This window comes from Neofelis nebulosa, chromosome 3, assembly GCF_028018385.1.
Source record: "Neofelis nebulosa isolate mNeoNeb1 chromosome 3, mNeoNeb1.pri, whole genome shotgun sequence".
In the NCBI taxonomy this organism is placed as follows: domain Eukaryota; kingdom Metazoa; phylum Chordata; class Mammalia; order Carnivora; family Felidae; genus Neofelis; species Neofelis nebulosa.
In genome coordinates this window covers 5,919,020-5,942,256 of record NC_080784.1, presented here as the reverse complement: position 1 = coordinate 5,942,256, position 23,237 = coordinate 5,919,020, and positions in this window count along the sequence as shown.

Below are 23,237 nucleotides of genomic sequence, written 5' to 3'. Positions count from 1 at the left end.
TTTTTAATTTTTTTTTTCAACGTTTTTTTTCTTTTTTTATTTATTTTTGGGACAGAGAGAGACAGATCATGAACGGGGGAGGGGCAGAGAGAGAGGGAGACACAGAATCGGAAACAGGCTCCAGGCTCCGAGCCATCAGCCCAGAGCCTGACGCGGGGCTCGAACTCACGGACCACGAGATCGTGACCTGGCTGAAGTCGGACGCTTAACCGACTGCGCCACCCAGGCGCCCCAAAAAAGGACTTTCTTTAACATAGCTGTAAGCATAGTATAGCGGGTGATCAACAAACTTATGGTGAATGAAGCCATGGTTAAAGGAATCAAACACAAGTAGCCCCTTGATTCTGTAAAATGTGTAACTGGAAAAAGGGAGAACGAGAATGTTACAGAAATACTTTTCAGCCACTTGCAAAACCATGTTTGTGGTAGCTACTTAAATACTTGACAGCCTTAATTTGGTCATCTTTGTGACAGACACTGGAACGCGGCATTGCAGTGCTTATGAGATGTTGTCCGTCACCTTCTCCCACTCACCCGTGTGCTGCGGTACCACTGGAACACCCCACCTGATACACAGCATAACAGGAGGGGGAGGGGGAGTGAATTTCAGACTCAGCATCTCCTCTGATTTCTCTCTCTTTCTCTTCTGTTTCAGAAATTCAGACATCCGTGAGCTTCCTCCACATGTGGGTAAGTACATTTATTTTCTACTTTCTCTCAGTTGCCAAACAGCAGTCCTCACCAATGCCCCGGCTCTTTCCTATACCCTGCATTTTCCCATGGAACATTCACCGAGTGGGGTAAGAACTTGTGGAGACTAACATTTTGCATCGTCCAGATAGGATTTTATGGAATTCATAATTGTCCGATTAAATGACAGTCAAATTCTCAGGTATTTCATGAAGTTTTGAATGCTTAGTTGTGGTTTCTGATGTGAGATGTGTGCCGAGAAGATTCCTAACCCAGGGGATTATTAATGCTTCATATTTTAGTTTATTACTGATTCCCACTATATTGATAGGGAAGTGATATTTTCAGGTGCATAAATGGATACTGGTAGACCTCTAAGTGGACATGTTTCAAAGGACAATAACATGAGCCTGAAGTTTAGAGGTGATGTCAAGACTAAACACATAAATATTCAGATCTTTGGGGGTACATAGGACTAATGTGTTCACCATGTAAGTAAGTGACTAGAAGAAGAGAAAACAAGTCCCATGGATAAGTCTCGAGCATCCCAATGCATAAGGGTTGGCAGAGAGTCCTCAGTAGTAGCCCAAGAAGGAGGGGACAGTGGAGAAGAAAGAAAATTGCATACTGCATTGAACAGTGAAGTATATTCTGTAGGCTAAAGAGAATGTGTTTCAAACAGAAGAGAGTCATCCACTGTGTGAAGGGTGCTGAGGCTTACCAAGAAGAGGTCTGAGAACTGTCCATTAGCTCTGACAGTATAGAAATTGTCAAAGACCCAGGCAGGAGCAGGGAAGGGACCAAAGCCTAGTAAGTATAAATTGAAGAGAGGAAGAAGGGTGGGGATAAGTGGAAGCTGAGATCATGGAGTGGTAGGTGAAGGAAGAGGTGTTAATAGAAAGCTTTTACAATTGAGTTCCGTAGATGTTCAGATCGACCATGTTATTGCACTTTGGTTTGCTGATGACAGTGAGTACTAAAAGGGTGGGGAGGTGGGAGATGATGCAAGAGGTAAGAAGAGAAAATTGCTGAAGCACAATGCTTGTGTATGCAAGGGGGAATCTGGTCCAGTGCATAAAGTGAGGTATTGATGTTCGGTACAACGTGTAGAGTAATATCACTGACATGGGAGATAGAGATGCTATGTATAAGTGAATTTCCCCAAGAAATGAAGACTGCCATAGTACTTATTTATAGGATTTTGTGGACAAATCCTCTGAAAGTGATTATGTACCCTACCATTGAATTTATTTTTGCCCTTAAATTACTCTAGATCTCTGATATGGACTGAATATGCCATGCATTATGCAGGTGGTTGACTGATGGACTGTTTTTGTCTTCAATTTCTCTTTATAAGAATCTTAGCCATTGTTTCATCCTCATAGATACCAGAGACTTTTCTCATTGTAGGAAATGTATAAATATAGCAGGAGAGTCAGGAATAGGAGTACACAGTGGTTGGAACAGGGAAGTTTTAATATAAATAATTATTAACTGTTTATAGGAGATTAGATAGTAAACTGAGATGAGGCAGAACACTAAAGAATACCCTGGGACTGAGAGAGAATCTCAAGGACAGGTCAGGCTTGGAGGGTGTCATCCTCCAATTCTCAGATGAAAACTTGAGTGCGGAAGGCGTGTTCGCAGCCCAATATGGAGGAAACTCACTGGGTGGCCATCAGCTGGTGCACACGCGTTGGTCTGCCCTGGCAGGAAGCCTTCCACTGCAGCAGACATGGGCTGAAACTTGGGTTGCCAATGGGCCGGGTGGGCAGGAAACTACCGGACACCAGCATGGCACATCTGGATGGCAAGAAACTATGGCCCAGATCTGACAAGTGGGAAACCTTCTGTCAGGACACAGGCAGGCTGAAGGTGGCAGGCAAGCGACCAAAGACAGGAAAACTTACATCGTCCTAAGAAATCCAAAACACAGGCCAGGACTGGCAGGTTGGAAGATGAGGGCCACCAGGTGGCTCTTAGATGGTAGAAGGAACAGAGCAAGCACAGGGGACACCTTCCTGCCGCAGTGGTGACCACTGGCAAAGGAGGGGGATGTTTATTTCATCCAGCTTCCTTGTAACAAGCTTCCTTGTAACATTCAAGGAGTACCTGGAGCTGAGAGGCAGATGCTGTCTGACCTCTCTATTTATGACAGTTTTTCTTACCGCTGTTAAACCTTTCCTAATATTTTCTGTGTGCGTTAGAGATGATCAGATTGATCCTGAACTTCTTCTGGCCAAAGAAAGAAGGTTTAGAAAAGTTTTTACTGTATTTTTAAGCAGTGGGGAGTGGCAGAACGATACCATTTTACAGGCACAAACATAATTTAAATCACACCCCACCACATTAAGCTACCTTAAATTGTGAAATTAGATTTTAATAGTTAGAGCATCCCACTACAGTTTTCTAGTAAATGAGTTTTTCCATAATAATTTTTTTACATGAAACATTGCCAAATTTAACCAGCCCCCATGTGTAACCAAGTAATATAAACCGCCTCTTCAGGAAGAGAATATATGGCATGTATGTGATTTATTCCCATCATGGACCAATCATTTTTTTAATGTTTATTTATTTTGAGAGAGAGAGAGAGAGAATATGAATGGGAGACGGACAGTGAGGGAGAAGGAGACACAGAATCCAAAGCAGACTCCAGACTCTGGGCTGTCAGCACAGAGCCCGATACAGGGCTTGAACTCATGAACCGCGAGATTATGACCTGAGCCAAAGTTGAAGGCTTAACCGGATGAGCCACCCAGCCACCCCTGGACCAGTCATTCGGATGATAAAGAGACCACACAAACTGTTCCTTAATCTGATAGGTTTCATATCAGACCATCTTCTATCTGTCACCTGTGATGATAAAGCATCTGACTGGTACATTTAGTTGTAACTTCCGGATGATATTTCTGAGACACTACTGTCATTACAGAGCATACAAATATTTCTTTACTAAGCTTTTTAGGAGATACTTTTCTGTGAAACCTGAGTGTGTAAGTGGGTGATACTCTAATCTGCCAGTAATATGTCCTGCTATGTTGGGAAAGGAAGAGTCAGCAGCAAGTCAAAGCCTTTTGTTTCCTTCTACTTAAACAAGTTGAAGGAAGGAAAGAAAAACAACATCAACAAATCTTGAAGATACACAAATAACACACCTAATAGCAAATACATGAATGCCATTTACTAACAGGAAAGTCTTTATGTATCTAATACTGTGTGCGAGATGTACTTGGGCTTTCTAAGATTTCTTAGGGGAAAGAAACCTGAAATTCCTTAATTTGTGGGGCATGGTTCCACAGAAAATGTCATGTAGCCACCAGAGTATAAGAGGGAGGACATAAAAGAGTGTTTAAAGATTGACATGGCTTCCTCTTGTTTAAATATAGACCACACTCATCACTTAGAAATCTCATATGTTAAATCTGGACAAGAATATATTTTGTATGGAACATAGGATGTGCAGCAAGTGATTTTTGATTTTAGAAAGATAGTGATGATTGGTTGGTATTTAACTAAGTGCCATTGAAATAATTTGGAAGTAATTGTAAAAATTGCACTAGCTTTAGAAGATAGCCCAATCCCAAAACAAGGGCAGGATGGATTTTCCTAGTTTTTGTTTTGTTTTGTTTTGTTTTGTTTTGTTTTGTTTTGTTTTGTTTTTTGGTGTGTGTGTGTGTGTGTGTGTGTGTGTGTGTGTGCGCGCGCGCTGATCTACAATTACAGCATGGTGAATAAGCACACAAACAAAAGAACTAATTTATTTGAAAGTAGAAAAAAATAACCCTGGATTCATCTAGTAACAACGGAAATGTTTTAAATATAGGGTTTTTCAAAATTTGTTTTAATTTATTTTGAGAGAGAGAGTACTAGTGGGGGATGGGCAGAGAGAGGGGGAGAGAGAATCCCAAGCAGGCTCCCACGCTGTCAGCAAGGAGCCCCGCATGGGGCTCGATCCGTGAGATCATGACCTGAGTGGAAACCAAGAGTCAGATGCTTCACCAACTGAGCCACCCGGGTGCCATGAGTATAACTTTTTAAATGAAAGTTTCATCCACGTCCAATGTTACCTTCGGCTCTGGTGAACAACCTAACAATGCTATAACTGTGTGGCTGTGCTGTACTCACCATGTGTGGAACTACCATCTGTGTGGTACCATCTGTGTGACTTATGACTAGTTTGTGGTCTTGCTTTCTTGCCTTTTGGTATTTCTTGTGGGAAATCTGAGCTTTATGGAGCTCTCAGAGGTAAATAAGGCATCTCCACCTCAAGATTTCTGTCTTTCATGAAAAGACATGCTAGAATGAGGGAAAGAATGGGCACATCAACAAGTTCTCCTCAGTTCCTATGCCTTCAAGGCACAATCCAGTACCCGTATTGGCCAAAGGAGACCACCATTCAATGTGAAAGCCTCCGGGTGGGGCTTAAACCTTTCACTGCCTGGAAGTTTTGTTGACTTTAGTTTATAGGTGACAACAAAACTCTTAAAGGTAACATATTACTTTGTTCTAGTATTCCTTTCCAGTTTCTCTTTTATCTATTCACCTCTTTCTCTAATTTCTAAGACAAGTGCTTTTGTAAAAAATCACAATATTGGTTGGCAACGCTGAACTCTAGAAATAAGAGCATCATTGATCCTCTTTATCACATATCTCAGCGCTTCACATTTACATAATTAAACATCTCCAGTAGAGTTCCTGAACCAAAATATCAGCTACCGTCTATCATAACTTGACTAAAGACCCGTTTATTTGAGCTTCTATGTTTTAAATTAAGATCTTAGTTTTAGGAAAGGTAAGGAAACTTCTAAATTCTTTTAGTCATCATTTTTATTCATTTATTTAAAAATTTGATGTTTTAAATAAATAAATAACCTAAAGATCACATTTAAGCTTATGTTTATTTGAAAAGTCGAGATTGAACTCTGTGTAAAATGAGCTAAAATGACTTTGAAGGACAAACGCTACTAAGTGGGAAATCAGGAAGAGCATGCATTATTTTCCCCACAAACATTGAAATTAGGTAAGGTTACAGTTAATAACAGCATCTTTTCAATTAATGATTTCCTGTAAAGTACAAGATGCATATTTTCGCTTGCGGTATTCCAAATGTTTCATTTTTGTCCCTTCCATGAATGATGAGATAAGACACACGAACTTCTGATGTTGTGCACCTCTTTGCCCCTTTCCATGTTTGCTCTGGTTTTTTTGTGGCCTGCAGCTGACCTTCAAGGTTTTCTAGAAGTTTGAATGGGGCTAAATAAAATCTATGATGCATTCATGTCTTTGGTGATCCCAGAACTTCAGTCTTAGTCCAGCTCGGCCACATGCTTCACGCAGATGAGCTTAGTATTTGTTTTTAAGAACTTTTCATTGGGGGCGCCTGGGTGGCGCAGTCGGTTAAGCGTCCGACTTCAGCCAGGTCACGATCTCGCGGTCCGTGAGTTCGAGCCCCGCGTCGGGCTCTGGGCTGATGGCTCGGAGCCTGGAGCCTGTTTCCGATTCTGTGTCTCCATCTGTCTGCACCTCCCCCGTTCATGCTCTGTCTGTCTCTCTCTGTCCCAAAAATAAATAAAAAACGTTGGAAAAAAAAATTAAAAAAAAAAAAAAGAACTTTTCGTTGTTACCACATACCGAAAATTTTCTGAAAAAGTGGCATGTGTGATTGAGCCCCATTCTTTAGATCTTAGAGTCACAGAAGCAAAATTTTGATGTCTAATATTTTATTTAGTATTGTCTAAAGCAAAATTCAGATATTTTGAAAGAAAGGAATGAATTCTAGATATCAATAAATTTAAACTCAAAATGATACTTACCTTATTTATTCGCATATATACTTCTGTAAATTTTTTTAATATAATTTATTGTCAAGTTAGCTAACATACAGTATACAATGTGCTCTTGGTTTTGAGAGTGATTTCCATGATTCATTGCTTACATACAATACCCAGTGCTCATCCCAACAAGTGCCCTCCTCACTGCCCATCACCCATTTCCCTGCACCCCCATCAACACTCAGTTTGCTTTTTGTATTTAAGAGACTCTTATGGTTTGCTTCCCTCTCTGTTTGAAACTATTTTATACCCTTTTTAAGCAACACAATATTCCCTGATGCTACTATATATTAAAATATGTTTCCGTAATGGTGAAGAAACACATCATTCTTGCCATCAGGAAATTGAAGCATCGTAGGAGAGATGGCCCTTCATCAGTTAATCACAACATCCAAAACAATGCAAAGCTATAACTCTGCTAATTGATATGAAAGAATGATACATTAATTGATAAGTGTACAATATAGGTAGATTTGACCTAATCTAGAAGTTAAATAGAGCTTCTTAAAAATAGTATGACAAAGTTAAGATTTGGAGTAGGGAGAGGAAAGTACTCACTCAAATGCTCTAAAACAGAGAGTGGAGGGGCGCCTGGGTGGCGCAGTCGGTTAAGCGTCCGACTTCAGCCAGGTCACGATCTCGCGGTCCGTGAGTTCGGGCCCCGCGTCAGGCTCTGGGCTGATGGCTCGGAGCCTGGGGCCTGTTTCCGATTCTGTGTCTCCCTCTCTCTCAGACCCTCCCCCGTTCATGCTCTGTCTCTCTCTGTCTCAAAAATAAATAAACGTTAAAAAAAAAAAAAAATTAAAAAAAAAAAAAACAGAGAGTGGAACCTGTTATACATGCTGAAACAAGGCGGCATGGCTTGGGCAGATATGTGAGGGAGAGCATGGTGTAAGGGGAGTTTGGGCAGAACAATGCAGATCAGAACACGAAGCACCTTGTAGGCTGAGACATAAATTGATTTAGGAATACAAGTTAGGAGACTGTGGAACACTACAAGAAAGAAGATACGGTGTTTTCTACTAACATTTGTGGCAGAGATGGGTTGACAGTATAAATTTTGAAAGGCTTTATAGGCAAAATGTGGGCACCCTGAGATGTCTAAGTAGAGAGATACAGAAGTCAGGCAGGTATGTGCATCCAGAGCTTAGAGGAGAAGTTGTGGATGCTGTATGAGGGCTGGTACCTCATGTGATTTGCTTTCTGACACTTGGAGCATTGTTTGGCACAAAATCACTCAGTTTGTAATTCATGAATTAATAAATGATCAGTTAGGATTTTGCATCCAGCTGCTAATTCTAGCCATGGGTACTAATGAGTCTGTTAGGAGAGAGATTATAGTCAGTAGTGAGGAGGAGGTGGGCCAGAACTGAACCTTAACAGCAGCTTTATCGGATCACTGAGACATGAGGGTGACCCCATATGAGACTGAGAATAAGTGGCCAAAGAAGAGTTGAATGGTCGTAGTCACTGCTAAAAAAGTCACGTAGCAAAAAAAATAGGTAGAATCTTCCTAGATGGCAAAGATGTATAATCATAAAAGAGAGCAAACATAGGAAGGAATGAGGTGGGATAGGCTGGGAATTCTTTTAGTGTGGAAATGGGGAAAGTTAACCACAAGTGAAATGCTCACCATGAAGGAAAGAAGTCAGAAGGATGGTAACCAAGGTATAAGTGAGAGCAGAAGAGAGTTGAGTTAAAAAAAAAATTAGAAACGTTTGAGCAGATTAAAAAACTCATGGGAAGAATGGAACTGACAGGAAGGAGTCGAATATTTAAGAAAAAATGGGAAACTGATAGTGTAATAGTTCAAACTGATAGAAACTTTAAATTGTTATTTGGAGATGTATTCTTTCATGATAACTGCAAGAATTTATCAAGATGATCATATTTGTGAATCTGCATTTGCTGTGTCACCTTTTGAGACTGCATTAAGTGTGTGTGTGTGTGTGTGTGTGTGTGTGAGAGAGAGAGAGAGAGAGAGAGAGAGAGAGAGAGCAAGAAAGAAAGAGCACAAAGCAGTTGCACTGATGCACTGATGCACTGAGACCTTCATAGAATTCCATGCTGATGATAGGATTCTAACGCTTGCTATTTTCCCTCTGCTGTTTTCTTCCATATCTGCTGTGTTGCTTAAAATGCCTGGAGAAGTATATTATCTCTTTCTAAACAACATAAGCATCAAGACATAAAATTTCTCCATTTTCAATTCTGAAAAATCTGCTTAAGTTTGCCAAGCACTGAAGCATTGTATAAACAGCTATTGGCTTACTCAGTTCTCAATTTTCCCTTGAGGCTTCTTAGAACTCTTCTGTAATTACTTTTGTCTATCAAGGGACCCATAAAAACCACTGAAATTGTTGCTTATTTCAGGCATTGTCTGGGTGCATTGACATTCTTTGTGGTGTTGAAAGTATTCACCATACTCTTTGCAGAGAATAGTTTGGTTCACACGAGAAACAGACATGATTTTCCAGAGAATTTGTAGAGTGCCAGAATTAAGGGTACATTCGCATATGGCTACCTGGAAGAAACGGAAAGTGGAGTCACCCTATGGCCCACTGCCACCTGCATGCCACCCACTTAGTGTCATTAATTAGATTTGGGGTTCATTATGTTGAACTTACAGTGAGTTAGATATATGGATTTTTCATGATAAATAAGACATCAGTCATCAGATGAAAATTCCATTTAATTGGCAGAGTGAGAAGATACATGTCTAAACTTCTGCTTCTGGGATGCAATTCAGTTTAAAAAAGAAGTCTTGACTGATGCTTTTTCAAAAAAAATGTAGATTAAATAAGTAACATCATAGAAATCAGTTTTCCGAGGTCAAAATTAAATATACCTTGTATTTTTTATTGGAATGATGTTTGTCAGACAAAAATCAAACTGCTTGATTTACATAATACATTTCAATGATTACATTTTTCAATAACTTTTATCTTGAAATAATTTTAGCTGTATAGGAAATTATCAAAAATAATACAGAATTCACATATACTCTTTATTTGGCTTTGTTAATGTTGAATCTCTTACCATAATGGGGCCCCTGGGTGGCTCAGTCAGTTAAGTGTCGACTTCGGCTCAGGTCATGATCTCACTGTCCGTGAGTTCGAGCCCTGCATCAGGCTCTGTGCTGACAGCTCAGAGCCTGGAGCCTGCTTTGGATTCTGTGTTTCCCTCTCTCTCTGACCCTCCCCGGTTCATGTTCTGTGTCTCTGTCTCAAAAATAAATAAACGTTAAAAAAATTAAAAAAAAAAAACCCTTTTACCATAACCATAGAACAGTGATCAAAGATACAATAATAATAATAATAATAATAATAATAATAATAATAGGGACGATTAATTCACAATTCCTCAAATTTCCTCTAATGTCGTGTTTCTGTTCTGGGATTCAAGCCGGGTGTCACATTATATTTGGTTGTCCAATATTTTCTTCGTCTTCCGTCCTTGACACCCCCTCTTCTATTTTTTTTAATGTGGTAATGGTGGTAGGGGGTGTCTTTTGTGCCCTTGACATTTTGAAGGGTTATTCTGTGTAAAATTATTCTATAGAAAGTCCCTTCATTTGTATTTTATGATTTAAATGAGGTCATGTATTTTTGACAAGAATATTGTAATAGTCGTGTGTCTTCCTAGGGGCATCATCTCAGGTACTTAATATAAATATGTTTTATTACTGATAATAAAATTGTTCCCTTAGTTAAAGTGATATGGCTAAGTTTCTCTACCTTAAAGTTATTATGTTTTTCCTTTTTTAATTTAAATACTTAGGAGAGAGATCTTCAGGTTTAATATTTATATTATTTCTCTGCAAACTTTCACCCAATAATTTTGGTATCCATTAGCGGTTCTTGCTTGCAATAATTATTACTATGCAATGCCAGTGGTGTTTTCTATCATTCTAACTCTTGGAAAATTTATTCTTTGAAATTATGAAATTATTTATTCATGTCAGTATGGATGTATGACTATTTTACTCTGTGTGTTACGATCTGATACTTATGTTATTTAATCTGTTGGTCAAGTTGTTCCAGTCTTAACCATTGGGGCAATTGCTTCCTTGATTCCCTTTCAACATGCATCCACCCTTTTTTGAGTAATTCCTTATTTTATGACACTACAATATATTCTGGGCTCATCTTGTGTTATAAATGATTCTTGAGAAACTCAGCCTCTTCTTCCATGTCCGTATTAATACCCTGAACACATATCAAAATAGAAGTTGAGAAATGAAAGTTACAATGTTTTCAAATGTTCCCCTCTCCAAACTTTGTAATAACTAGAGTATTGGAAACTTATTTTGTCTTCATAATAACTATGGGACCATTGTTCCAAGGCTATTGCTGCATCTAGGCAGATGGGCCAGGAAGTGATATTTCTCTATCACACTTAATGAGGAGTAAACAAAATAAAGCTGCTAATTGTCCCAGATTGCAGAATGTCTACAACTCCTTGTGCAGTGAAAGATCAAATAAATCATTCACCCATTCATTCACACAACTGATTGGCACATTAAACAGAGGAGGTCAGAGAGAGAAAACAGGTGCCTGATCTCAGCAAGATTGAAGTCTAAAGGCAGAACACATCAATCGAATTTTCATAAAATATAATTACAAGCTCCAAGGGCTAGCAATTAAAATCAGAGGTAGAAGTTTAAAAGCAATATCATTTATTATAGCATCAAAAACATGAAATACTTTGAGATAAAGTATTAGGAATTAAAATATTTCAAGGACTTTTAAAATGAAAACAACCAAACATTGCTTAAAGAAATCAAAGAAAACCTAAGTAAATGGAAAGACATATGGTGTTCATGTGTCAGAAGACTAAATCTAGTTAAGAAGTCTGTTTTTCCCAATTTGAGTTATAAATTCAATGCAATCCCAAGAAGTATTCTATCAGGTTTTGTAAAAATTAACAAAATGATTCTAAAATTTATATGGAAATTCAGAGGGCCTAGCATAGCCAAAAGAGCTTAAAAAGAAAAGGAGGATGAACACTGCCAGATTTTAAAAATTATTGTACGGCTAATAAATGAAGTCCATGTGGTGTTCATGAAAAGATAATAAAAATAAATCAGTGAAACAGAAGCATAAATGGACAGCTGAATTTGAAAAAGATACAAAGGCAATTTCATGGAGAAAAGATGGTCTTTTCCACAAATGCAAAATATGAACTCCATTTTTTTGTACCATATACAAAAATGTTACCTCAAGTGGATCATAAGTCTTGATGGAAAACTTGGTACCATAAAGCATCTAGAAGAAAACATAGGGTAATACACTTCTGACCTTAATTTAGGCAAGTATGAGATATAACACCAAAAGCAAGATCCAGAAATTCACGATTTGATTAATAGAATTTCATAAACATTAAGAATGGCTCTTCCAAAAACACTGTTCAGAGAATGAACGGAAAAGACTCACACTAGAAAAAACTATTTGGAAATCATTCATTTAATGGTAGACTTGTTAGAAATTATAATGAATTATCAAAGTTCACTAATAAGAAAACAACCCATTAAAATGTAAATATAACGTTAATAGGCACGTCAAAGATGATATATGAATAATACAATTTCCAGGGAAAATAACAACAATGTCATTTTAAATTTCATTTAAACTACCATTAATAGACTTGCAGTTTCTGGTCTAGCATGTAGAACATGAAAGTTGTCACTCTTTTCTCACAACAAGAAAAAACCCGAACACACTGAAAATCTACAACTCTTCTTAGATCCATTAGAGAATTGGAGTCATAGGGCAAACTACCTCCCTAAATATTGACTAAAGACAGAGGTGAGCACAGAGAATGAAAACTTGCCGGAGCAGAAGCCACTGCAAGAACCATCAACCAGCAGGGACACTTACAAGGTAGTTAACTAAGTGCCGAGAACTAAGCTGTGGACCAGTGTGAGAGAGAAAATCTCCTGGGGTCCACCCTTAATGGAGACCCATATTCTCTTGAACTTTTCCTCCAGGAGCCTCTCCAAGTACTCAAGGTCAAGATTGGAGGAAACTCCCCTCATTCTCATGCCAGAGGAAGGAGAAACCTAACCCTTATGAAACAGTGTTTTGAGTTATTTTGCCAGAGCCTGAGTGCGACTGGTGAAGGAACATTTCCAAATGTAAAAAGGGAAATACAACTGTAGCTCCATGTAGCTCCCTGCCTCTCTAAGGGGAGTCTGGCCATGGTGGCATGGGGAGAACACGGGAGCCCTGGCAGAGGACTTGATGGAGGGCAGGGGGAGAACACGGAAGCACTGGAAAAGGACGTGGTGGAGAAATGGGGAGAACCCGGACCCCTGGCAGAGGACATGGTGGAGGGGTTGGGGGGAACCCGGGAACCCTGGCAGAGGATGTGGTGGAGGGTTTGGGGAGAACCTGGAGCACTGGCAAAGATCACAGTTCAGGAGCATATTTCACTAAAATACTGTGCCCTGATCATAGGACTATGAAGTGCTTTTCCACCTTTCACCCTCAACATATTGCTGCTACATTAGCAGGGCTCATGTGTCCTAACAAGAAAATATAACTAAAAGAACTGCTAAGTTCAATGAGGTACTAAGAAGGAACTTCTAGGAATACCCACGTATTAAAAAATAATAATAAAAAAATGGGAAAAGATATTGTAGGAAATGTTAGGCTCTGAATCTCACAGGTATAACAGACAGTACAATCAGCCTGACTTGCAGTTAGAGAAACAAAACCACACACTAAATGCCTATTTATCAGTTTATGAATAAATTATGTCTAGCTTTAAGCAAAGAATTACAAAGGACCCTGAAAGGCAAACAAAATGTTGTATGATAAAGACACAATAAGCATTAGATCCAAATTCAGAGAGGACAGAGATTTTGGAATTATATGACTTTGGATGTAAAGTGCCTATGGTTAACACGCTAAGAGCTGTAATGGAAAAAGTAGACAACATTCAAGAACACATGACTTATGTAAGGAGAACAATGGAAATTCTAAGAATCCAAAGAAAATGTTAGAATTCAAAAACACTGTGGCAAATGTACATAATGTCTGTGCTAGATTTGTCAGCAGGTTGCCCACATCTCAGGAAAAATCAGTGAGCATGAAAATAAGTCTATAGAAATGTCCCAGATTTAAAACAACAAACAAGAGAGAATGGAAAACAGTTACACATGTGATAGATTTTTTATTTTAGAGAGAGAGAAAGAGAGCATGAATGGGGGAGAAGACAGAGGTAGAGAGAGAGAGAGTGTTAAGCAGGCTCCATGCTCAGCACAGAGTCCAATGCAGGGCTTGATCCCACGACCCTGGGATCATGACCTGAGTTGAAATCAAGAGTTGGATACTCAACCTACTGAGCCACCCAGGTGCACTCCCCTGCCAGACCCACTTTAAATATAAAGGCACAGATACATGAAAGTAAAGGTATGGAGAAAAACATATTATACTAACAGTAATCAAAAGACACTGGGAATACCTATATGAATTTTAGTCCAAGCAATCTTCAGTATTAGGAAAATTATTCAAATATAATAGCAATTACACATAATGATAAAGGGGTCAATCCTTCAAGAAGACATGCAATCCTTAATATGTAAGATCCTAACAACATAACGTACATAACACAGACAACTTATAAAGCTACACAGAGAAACTGACAAATCCATTACAGATCTTCAAGTTGTGATGGAGTTACATCCCGATAAACACATGGTGAGTTGAAAATATATTTAAGTTGAAAATGCATTTAGTGCATCTAATTTACTGAATGTCGTAGCTTAGTCTAGCCTGTCTTTAACTTTGCTCAGAACGCAAACATTAGCCTGACAGTGACAAATGGAATGGTTGTTTGAGTACAGAATGTACGTGTTCTGGTTGTCTAATCTCATGATTATGTGGCAGACTGGAAGCTGTCACTGCCACAAGAAAGGACTTTGTGGCATGTCACTAGCCAAGAAAAGGATCCAAATTCAAAATGTAAAGTAAAGTTTCTACTGAATACATATCATTTTTGCACCATTGCAAAGTTGAAGAATTGTTAAGTTGAACTATCCTAAATTGGGGCTATCTATATTATAGTTGGAGACCTCAACACTCTTTGAACTGGAATTGACAGATCCAACAGACAGAAAATCATCAAGGATGTAGTTGAAGTAAACAACACTATGAGTCTCCTGAATCTAGTTGACATTTATATTATGTTCCACCTAACAATAATATGCACATTCTTCTCAAGATCACATGGAACATTCACCAAGATAGGCTACATTCCAGATTATAAAACACACCTTAAAAAATGGCAATCATATAAAATATGCTCTCAGACAATAATTAAGTTAAAGTAGAAATCAATAACAGATAATTAAAATATATTTGGAGATAAAGCAATATCTATATAACACATGAATCAATGATAAAGTATCAGGAGAAAATTTTAAAATAATTTGGAACTAAATGAAAAATCAAAATATAACTCATTAAATTTTGTGGGATACAGCAAAACCAGTATTCAGAGGGAAATTCATAGCATGGAATCAATATATTACAAAAGAAGCTCTAAAACATATTTTCTAAGCTCCCATCTAGGAAAGTAAAAAAAGAAGAGCAAATTAAATCTAAAGTAAAAGCAGAAGAAAAAATAACTAAAGAGCCAAAGGACTACTGTCTTTTATGGACACAATAAAAATTCTCAAAAAATACTAGGAAATTAGGTTCAATTATGTATAAAAATAAATATGCACCACAATCAAATGAGATGTATTCCAGACATGCAAGCCTGGTTCCACATTCATAATTCAGTTACTGTAATCCATTATATCAACAGGCTAAAAAACCTCGTGTGATCATATCAGTAAATGCAGAAACAGCATTGCACAATGTCCAACACCCACTCATGATGAAAATTCCCAGAGGACTAGTAATACAGCCGAACTTCCTCAGCTTGGTCAAGGTCATCTACTTTTAGTTCTACCCTCAGAAGCAGAAACATCTCTGTTTTAATAGGATTTATGTGATTATATTCCCTTTATAATATTAAGGAACATAACAGAAATAACAGCAGGATGAAGGTTATGGGGCCATCGTAACATCCTGGTTACCCCACATGTACAAAAAGAGACTTGCTAATTATACAGACATGGGGTGGGAGAGGGCAATTGGCTATTTCTTATGAAATTGATATATTTATAGTGGCTAATGCTTAATGTGTAAAGTAACAATGATAGTTATATGAATGACTTTTGTAAATGGCATATATATGTATATATATATATATATATATATATATATATAGAGAGAGAGAGAGAGAGAGAGAGAGAGAGAAAGAGAGAGAGAGAGAGGAGAACGAGGCAGGGAGGGACAGAGAAACATGGAGACAGAGAATCCTGAGCAGGTTCCATGCTGCCAGCACCGAGCCTGATGTGGGGCTCCATCCCAGGAAACTATGAGATCATGACCTGAGCTAAAACCAAGAATCAGATGCTTAACCAACTGAGCCACCCAGGTGCCCCTGTGAATGGCTTTTCTAAGGTTTAGAATGTTCCCATTGATTCAAAAAATCATCACTGGTGCTAAGCACAAGAGATATGCAGTGTGGTAACCTTGACTGTGTGTTTGCCCTTAAGTCACCAGGGGAGTTAATGGGCATTGAACGGTCATTGTTATGTCTATGGCTTCTGAGATCTGCTGCACTAAGGCATAAGATTAGGAGTTTGTAGAGCAGTTCATAAGGGGGGGTGCTGTAGAAAGTTTCTTCAGGATGTGACATCAAAGCTGAAATGAGTGATGTTTATGGCTTTCCTCAGAGAGCATTTCAGAGAGCAAGATGTGTACATATATTTTTAATATATATGTATTTTTATTTATTTGCATCCACGTATATAAAGTATACTCATAAATATATAATATATCATGCATGTATATATAATTTATATATACACATACACGCTTATATACATGCACATACATACATAAAAGACGTAGAGGCAAAACATTTTAGCACATAATTCAAGAAATTCAGGGTAGAATGCTTGGCTCCACCAGGTGGAGGTCAAACCAGACGTAAGGGACATGGAAGAGCAGTTTGGAGGGACATGTTGCGTTCAAGGCCCTGACAGAAGCCCTAGTGAAGACACCTGGCAGGTAGTCAGGTGTGCAGGTGCAAAGGTGTGCAGTAAGGGATGGGCTGGGAGGACCGAGATGAGTGTGGTGGGCCCAGGGATGGCGGTGGTGATGTTGACCCCTCTGCAGGGAGCCAAGAGCGAAGAGAATTAGGCAGGGTTTTGTTGGTATGCAGAAAATGCGGTTGCCTCTTCATTTTCTCCAGTGTAACTAAATCCACAAGGCGGCATATAGGCAACCTAGTTTTGCATGAGGGGAGAAAACATTCTGGAGGAAAATACAGCAAAACCTTTAGGGAGATTTGGATTAAAAATGTATGTTCTGGCCGCAAAATGAAATAAGATGTTTCTCTGTTGCCATATCAACGAACACTGATGGATACTTTTTCTAGTTTTAAGAATCTAATTGAAAATGCGTGCTATATGATGCGTTCCGAGGCACATCTGGGCTACCCCGGGAAACTTGAGGGGAAAGAACGTGCCTGGCAGCTGTCACTGAGGAACCACCGAGGCCAGTCAACTGGTGAGAGGAAAAGCCATGTTATATGTATGAAAGGGCTCTGGGCGCGATAATGATCCTCCTCTATTTCTCAACATCAGAAGTTGCAAACATGAACCATGGGAGTATGTAGGTCCATGGCCTAGGAGGCATCCAGTTGCCAGCAGCATGTCTCAGTTTGGTAAACAATGTGTTCTAGCAAGCAGTGACAGAAATTCATGTCTCCGGTGAAGGTTACTTATTCATCAGATGATACTAGACGGGCCGGATAGTCGTTCAGCAACTCAGAAATTCTGCCCAAGTTTCCAGCCTTTAGACGCAAGACTGCCATATTAATTCTCCCTGTTGGCTTGCCCTACAGATTGCAGTCTTACATTCTGGAGGTAGAATTCTGGTTTCCCCAGGAAACTTTAGCCTTTGCTCCTAGGGACTTCCAGCTGATTGCATGAAGCCCACCCACAGTGTGGAGAATCATCTCCTTTGCTTCAAGTCAGTAGATTGTAAATGTTAATTGCATCCACGGATACCTTCACAGCAACAACAACTGGACACTGTCACCTAGCCAGGTTGACGCATACATTTCGCCATGACAAGTACAACCTCTAAAGTAGAGCTTATCAGTTTTTCCTGAGCTACTGAATTCTTACTTAAAAATTTAATATGAGACCACTGATCTGATTGGCTATCTTTGCTGAGAACTTGCATACTATTACCCAGCCAGAAAGAAGTCTTGCCCATTCCAAAGAAGTTATAGAGATTTCAGCACTTTAATAATTACCAGAATATTAGTACAATTAAAATAAAAGTCATTCATCATCCATGGGCATTTTGTGGTTGATGCTTTGTTATTTATCCTGTTTTTATATTTAACTATCATCTTTAATCTCACACAAGAACGAAGTATTCATATGCACACTCATTAATCAAGAATTTCAGAAATGAATAAAATAGACATGTAACAATGCTTTACAAGCTAATTGATATTTTCCTTATGGTACTTAATATATAGTCATTTCAGTTCACCATGAACTATGGCAGATGTGTTTTTATGCTCAAGATCTTTAATAGAAACCTGTGTAGCTTCTCTTTCATGATAGGAAGTTCAACCTCATTTTCATTCTAAGGCATAGAAGATGATAGTTACTGTTATCATAAGTAATCCACATGTTTATATACCCTTTTATGTTTGACTTTTTAGTAAAGCCAGTCAGAATAATTTAATTATAATATATAAAGAGAAACCATAGGCATGGTCCAAGCGTATATGGACATAGGACTCCTTTCCTCCATTCCCTAGTGTGGCTAAGGATAGTCTGGAAAAATATTTCACAGGTCTTCAGGGATAACCAATCTGATTTTAAATGCTGCTTGGGGTGTCATAAAGATACTTCACTATGGTCCATATTATGGGTTGCTTTGTGTCCCCCCAAATACACATGTTGAAGTCCTAATCCAGTATACCAGAATGTGACTATATTTGGAAATAGGGCCTTTTAAGAAGTGATTTGGGTAAAATGAGGTTCTTAGGTCAGGCCCTAATTCAGTAGAACTGGTTTCCTTATAAAAAGAGGAGATTAGGACACAGATAAGCACACAGGGTTGACCATGTGAGGACATAGTTAGAAGGGGCCCATCTACTAGCCAAGGAGAGAGGCCCCAGAAGGAACCAAGCCTGCTGATGCTTTGACCTTGGACTTCTAGACTTGAGAATCTTATGTGGTTCATCTTGTTGGTTGTGTTGTGGTACTTTGTTATAGTAGAATTGTAGACTCTAGTACAGTCTAGTATCCAGGAATAAGCATGGATTTATCAACTGTGAACTTCCTGGAATTCAGCATGTCTGTAATATGATCCTATGCTCTTTGGATATTAAGTTTTCACTCCATGTTGAAGATGGGTAAATCTAGACAACATGGTAACAGAACTAGTTGCCATGTATACATACAGAACACATTGTTTCTGCAAGAACACTGACACAGAAGGCTTACTCTTTACTAGCAGGTGGCTCCAGAACATCATTTCTCAAAGGAATTACATGAAATCTGTCCAACATTTCAATAAGTAATGGAAATGACAGTATTTTAGAGTTTTACAATGCCTTCCATGAAGCACATCCATTTAGGTAAAAATGGGGATAGTTCATATAATTTTAGAATTTTAGAACTAAAAGGAAAATCAAGAAACATACTAAATATCCATATAAACATAATGAATAGGGTAAGTTTCTCCTTTGCAGATATACAGCTAGTCAGTGCTAGACATAGGAGCAGGAAGCTGATCTGGAATGGCAACCCAATGCTCTAATGGTCTTGATCATGACTTAGATCCCATGCAGGTGGATCTCCTCCGTCTGCCAGTGACTCTCAAACATCAGTACATACCATCATTACATGCAGGTCTTGTTAAAGACTCAGATTTAGGGGCTGTACCCCCAGACTTTCTGTTTTAGTAGATCTGAGTTGGAACCTGATAATTTGTGTTTTTCCCACATTTCCAGGTTGTGAGGTTTTCCACAGACCCACGTGAGAACCTCGGCCCTATGCTATTTTCACTCTGTAATACATACCATCACTTCCTATTGCTTAGTCACTAAGATCCTCCAACTTTATAATTCTCTTCTACCACCCTCATGTTGATTCACATTTGCAACGGCAAATAAGTCTGGTTTTGAGGCAGCAGGCAGCTAGCTGTCTGTCATAAGACAAACACCCTCAGTAGTGGGTGTCGTGATGTCACCTGTACCCCAGCTGTTCCAGTCTTTACAACGGGAGGTATGCAGTGCTATTCTTCTATCAGCTGCACAATAATCCGTTTGATTCATATTTCACTGCCTGTTGGAAGGGACCTAGATATAAGCAAATGATACTAGATGGTGATTTTGGTAACAGAGATAGGTGGAAAGTGTAGGATAAGCAGAGGAGGCAAAACTTGTGCTCTGGGATCCGAAGATTAGATACTGTCAGAGATGAGGCTTAGAGAATGAAATATGAATAGAGGTACCTTAGGTTTGCAAGTTGCAAAGCATGTTTGAGAATGAAATGCTCTAAAGAATAGTGATGTAAGTCATTCAATCATTTCATTCAACAACCATAACCCTTTAACCAAATACAAGCCTGTATTTCCACTCTGCGTGAATATTGTCTGTTGTGCAGACAGAGCATTGGAAACAAAACAGAAATAGAAACAAAGCATAGAAAACAGCATTGTGGGCGGTTTCATGGTCACTTTGTCAGGATTCTTTCAGAGAATTGTAGAAGAGAGTGACTCATTTACTCTAAATCAGCAATTCTTATATGATGGCAAAGTTAGGAAAGAAGAAAGTGTATACTATCCTAGTTTTAAAGTTATTAATTATATTTACAATCAGAGTATAGTAACTAAGGTGGACTGTTTTTGAAAAAAAAAAAAAAAACACAAAAGATCCATACACTTGTATGGGCTCAAACACAAGCTCACATACATTCTTGGTAGACAATTGGCTCCTTGCACCAGAGCAACATATGGATCCAAGCTCCTGCCATGTTGTAGCTCTGACACCCTCTAGGGCCCTGACAACATTGACATTCAGCTGGTAGAATGAGAAATAACCCAGCAGTGGCTGTGATTAAGTTCACATGAGACTGCCTGGAAATGGCACCAGCCCTTTTACTCATGTTGCGTTGTCTAAATCAGTCCCCTGGCTCCATCTTGTCCGGAAGAGCAGGGGATATAGTCTAGCTGGTCCAGGAAGAAGAACAGATGAATTTCACTGAACAACTAGCTGTTTCAGCCCCAACAACTTAAAAGACTTAAAATTTGCCTAGTGAAGTGTGTCGTATAAGGTTTGAAGGAGAGAGGATACCTGGTATAATCGTATATACAAAGGCATGGAGTGGGAAGGAAGGATCGAAAACAGTTTTCTTAATTACAACACATCAGTTCACTGGGCAAGCTGTACAATTAAATCACCAAGAATTAGAACTGAAGAGAAGTGGATGATTTAGGTTATGCGTTTCTGATTCATTCTAAACATAAAGAATAATTGGCCAACACATTGTAGGCTAATGAGTTATTGTTGGCCTTAATAGAACGCTCATGAATAAAGTTATACTTTATAACCAATTACAGGACAGTTGGCATCATTTTATAGAGCAGAAACCCTGACCCAGAAAGTACATATCGTTCAGTCTTACACACTTCATTGCATTCATGAGCAAACTGAAAGCAAACATGGAAGTGATATTTCTGGGTAGTGGCAGAGGTGGGATTTAAACTCACATTTCTTGAGCTCTGATATTTTTCTTCCTAACCTATTAGAAGTTGCAGGATAAAAGACTTTACAGAACTACAGCAGAAATGGGCAGTAGCTGTTCATTTCCCCACAAGAATTAGGTCAGTCGGTGCTGAGTTTCACTCCTGATTCAGGGGTGTCTGATGCTTGCACAACTTCACTTGAATATAGATGCATGGATCGTTAGTGGAAGTTGTTCTGCAAAGTGACAAAAAACCTTGTAGAGAAGGCTGTGGCATAAAAACAGGTTTATCGAGATCGGGTGAGGCGCTATCGTCAAAAACATCTTCGGTGGCCACAGACCTATTTGGGTCTTGGGGGGCCCAGGCATAGCCATGGGCTGGCACCAGCTCTCCTCCTGAGGGAGTTGAGGATTCTGACTCAATTTTGATTTTTTGACCAATTAACAAAGAAGCCTAGATTTAACCTTGTTCGGGGCACATGGGATCTTTATCATAACATATAGTCCATTAGAAGTGCTATACAAACATAACATACATGGCTGTTTATTTTTCTCAATATTTTCTCTGTGGGATATGTGGGTACATGGATAAGTGCTGGTAGACACTGCTGACTGTCAGTCGACATTTCCGTTTCCTCTCCTTACTAATGGAACCTGCAGTTTGCTCAGTGATGCAATGTGACTGGCTTCGAAAGATGATTTTCGGGGCACACTTTATATAGATGATTTTTAAAGTTTTTATTTTAACTGCAGTTAGTTAACAGACAGTGTTAACTAATTTTTGACTCGCCTTGTTACATAAAGCATTGCAAAAACAATCTGTTCATTGTAATGAATGGTAGGTCTACCGAGTAGGTCTTTAGGGAAAACAATGATTTACCTGAATAACAACAATATGCTCTTCCTGACATGTGCTTCCTGCCTTTTCCTTTAGTATTTATTCCTTTTTGGACTCTAGCTGTGATGGCTTAAGAAGTAATTCAATCTTGCCACCATGAGGGTATGAACCTCAGGTTGAAGACAATAGAATGATCTCTAATTTTTTTTTAAGTTCTATTAAATGGTTATTTATTTATTTTGAGAGAGAGACAAAGACAGAGACAGGGAGAGGGAGAGAGAGAGAGAGAGATAGAAAATCCCAGGCAGGCTCCACGCTCAGTGCAGAGCCTGACATGGGACTCAGTCTCATGAACCATGAGATCATGACCTGAGCCAAAGTCAAGAGTTGGATGCTTAACCCACTGAGCCCCCCCAGGAGCCCCTAGAATGATCTCTAGTTGATTGATGATGCCATTGAGCCACTGTGCTATTTGTTACTGCTCTCCTAGTGACATGATGTTACTTGGTAAATATAAACCCCTCTTTGCTTAACCTGTTACTAGTGGAATCGCTGTTGCATGTTATAGTCAGCACTTGGACAAGGTCCATTAGTGATGTTTTCTTTTGTCTTGTGAAGAAAAACAATTTTTTCGCCTTCTATGAATGAAGCGAATTAAGGAACTCTGGCACCTTTACTTCCTAGACAAGTATGCTCCATTATAAACAATATTCTTTATTTTAGAATAGTTTTAGATTTAAAGAAAATTGTGAAGGTACTTTGGAGAGTTCCCATATAATCTGCACCTACTGTTTTCTAATGTAATACCCCTAATATAACACTATATTAGTTCAATGAATAAACTAACATTAACTCATTATTAATAACTAAAGTCCATGATTTATTCAGATTTATTTTTACTCTTACCTAATATCGATGATGAGTTCCAGGATCTCATATAGTGTTCCACAGCACATTACGTACGTGGTCATCATGCCTCCTCAGTCTCTTGGCTGTGGCAGCTTTGAGACTTTCTTGTTTTTGATGACCTTGACAC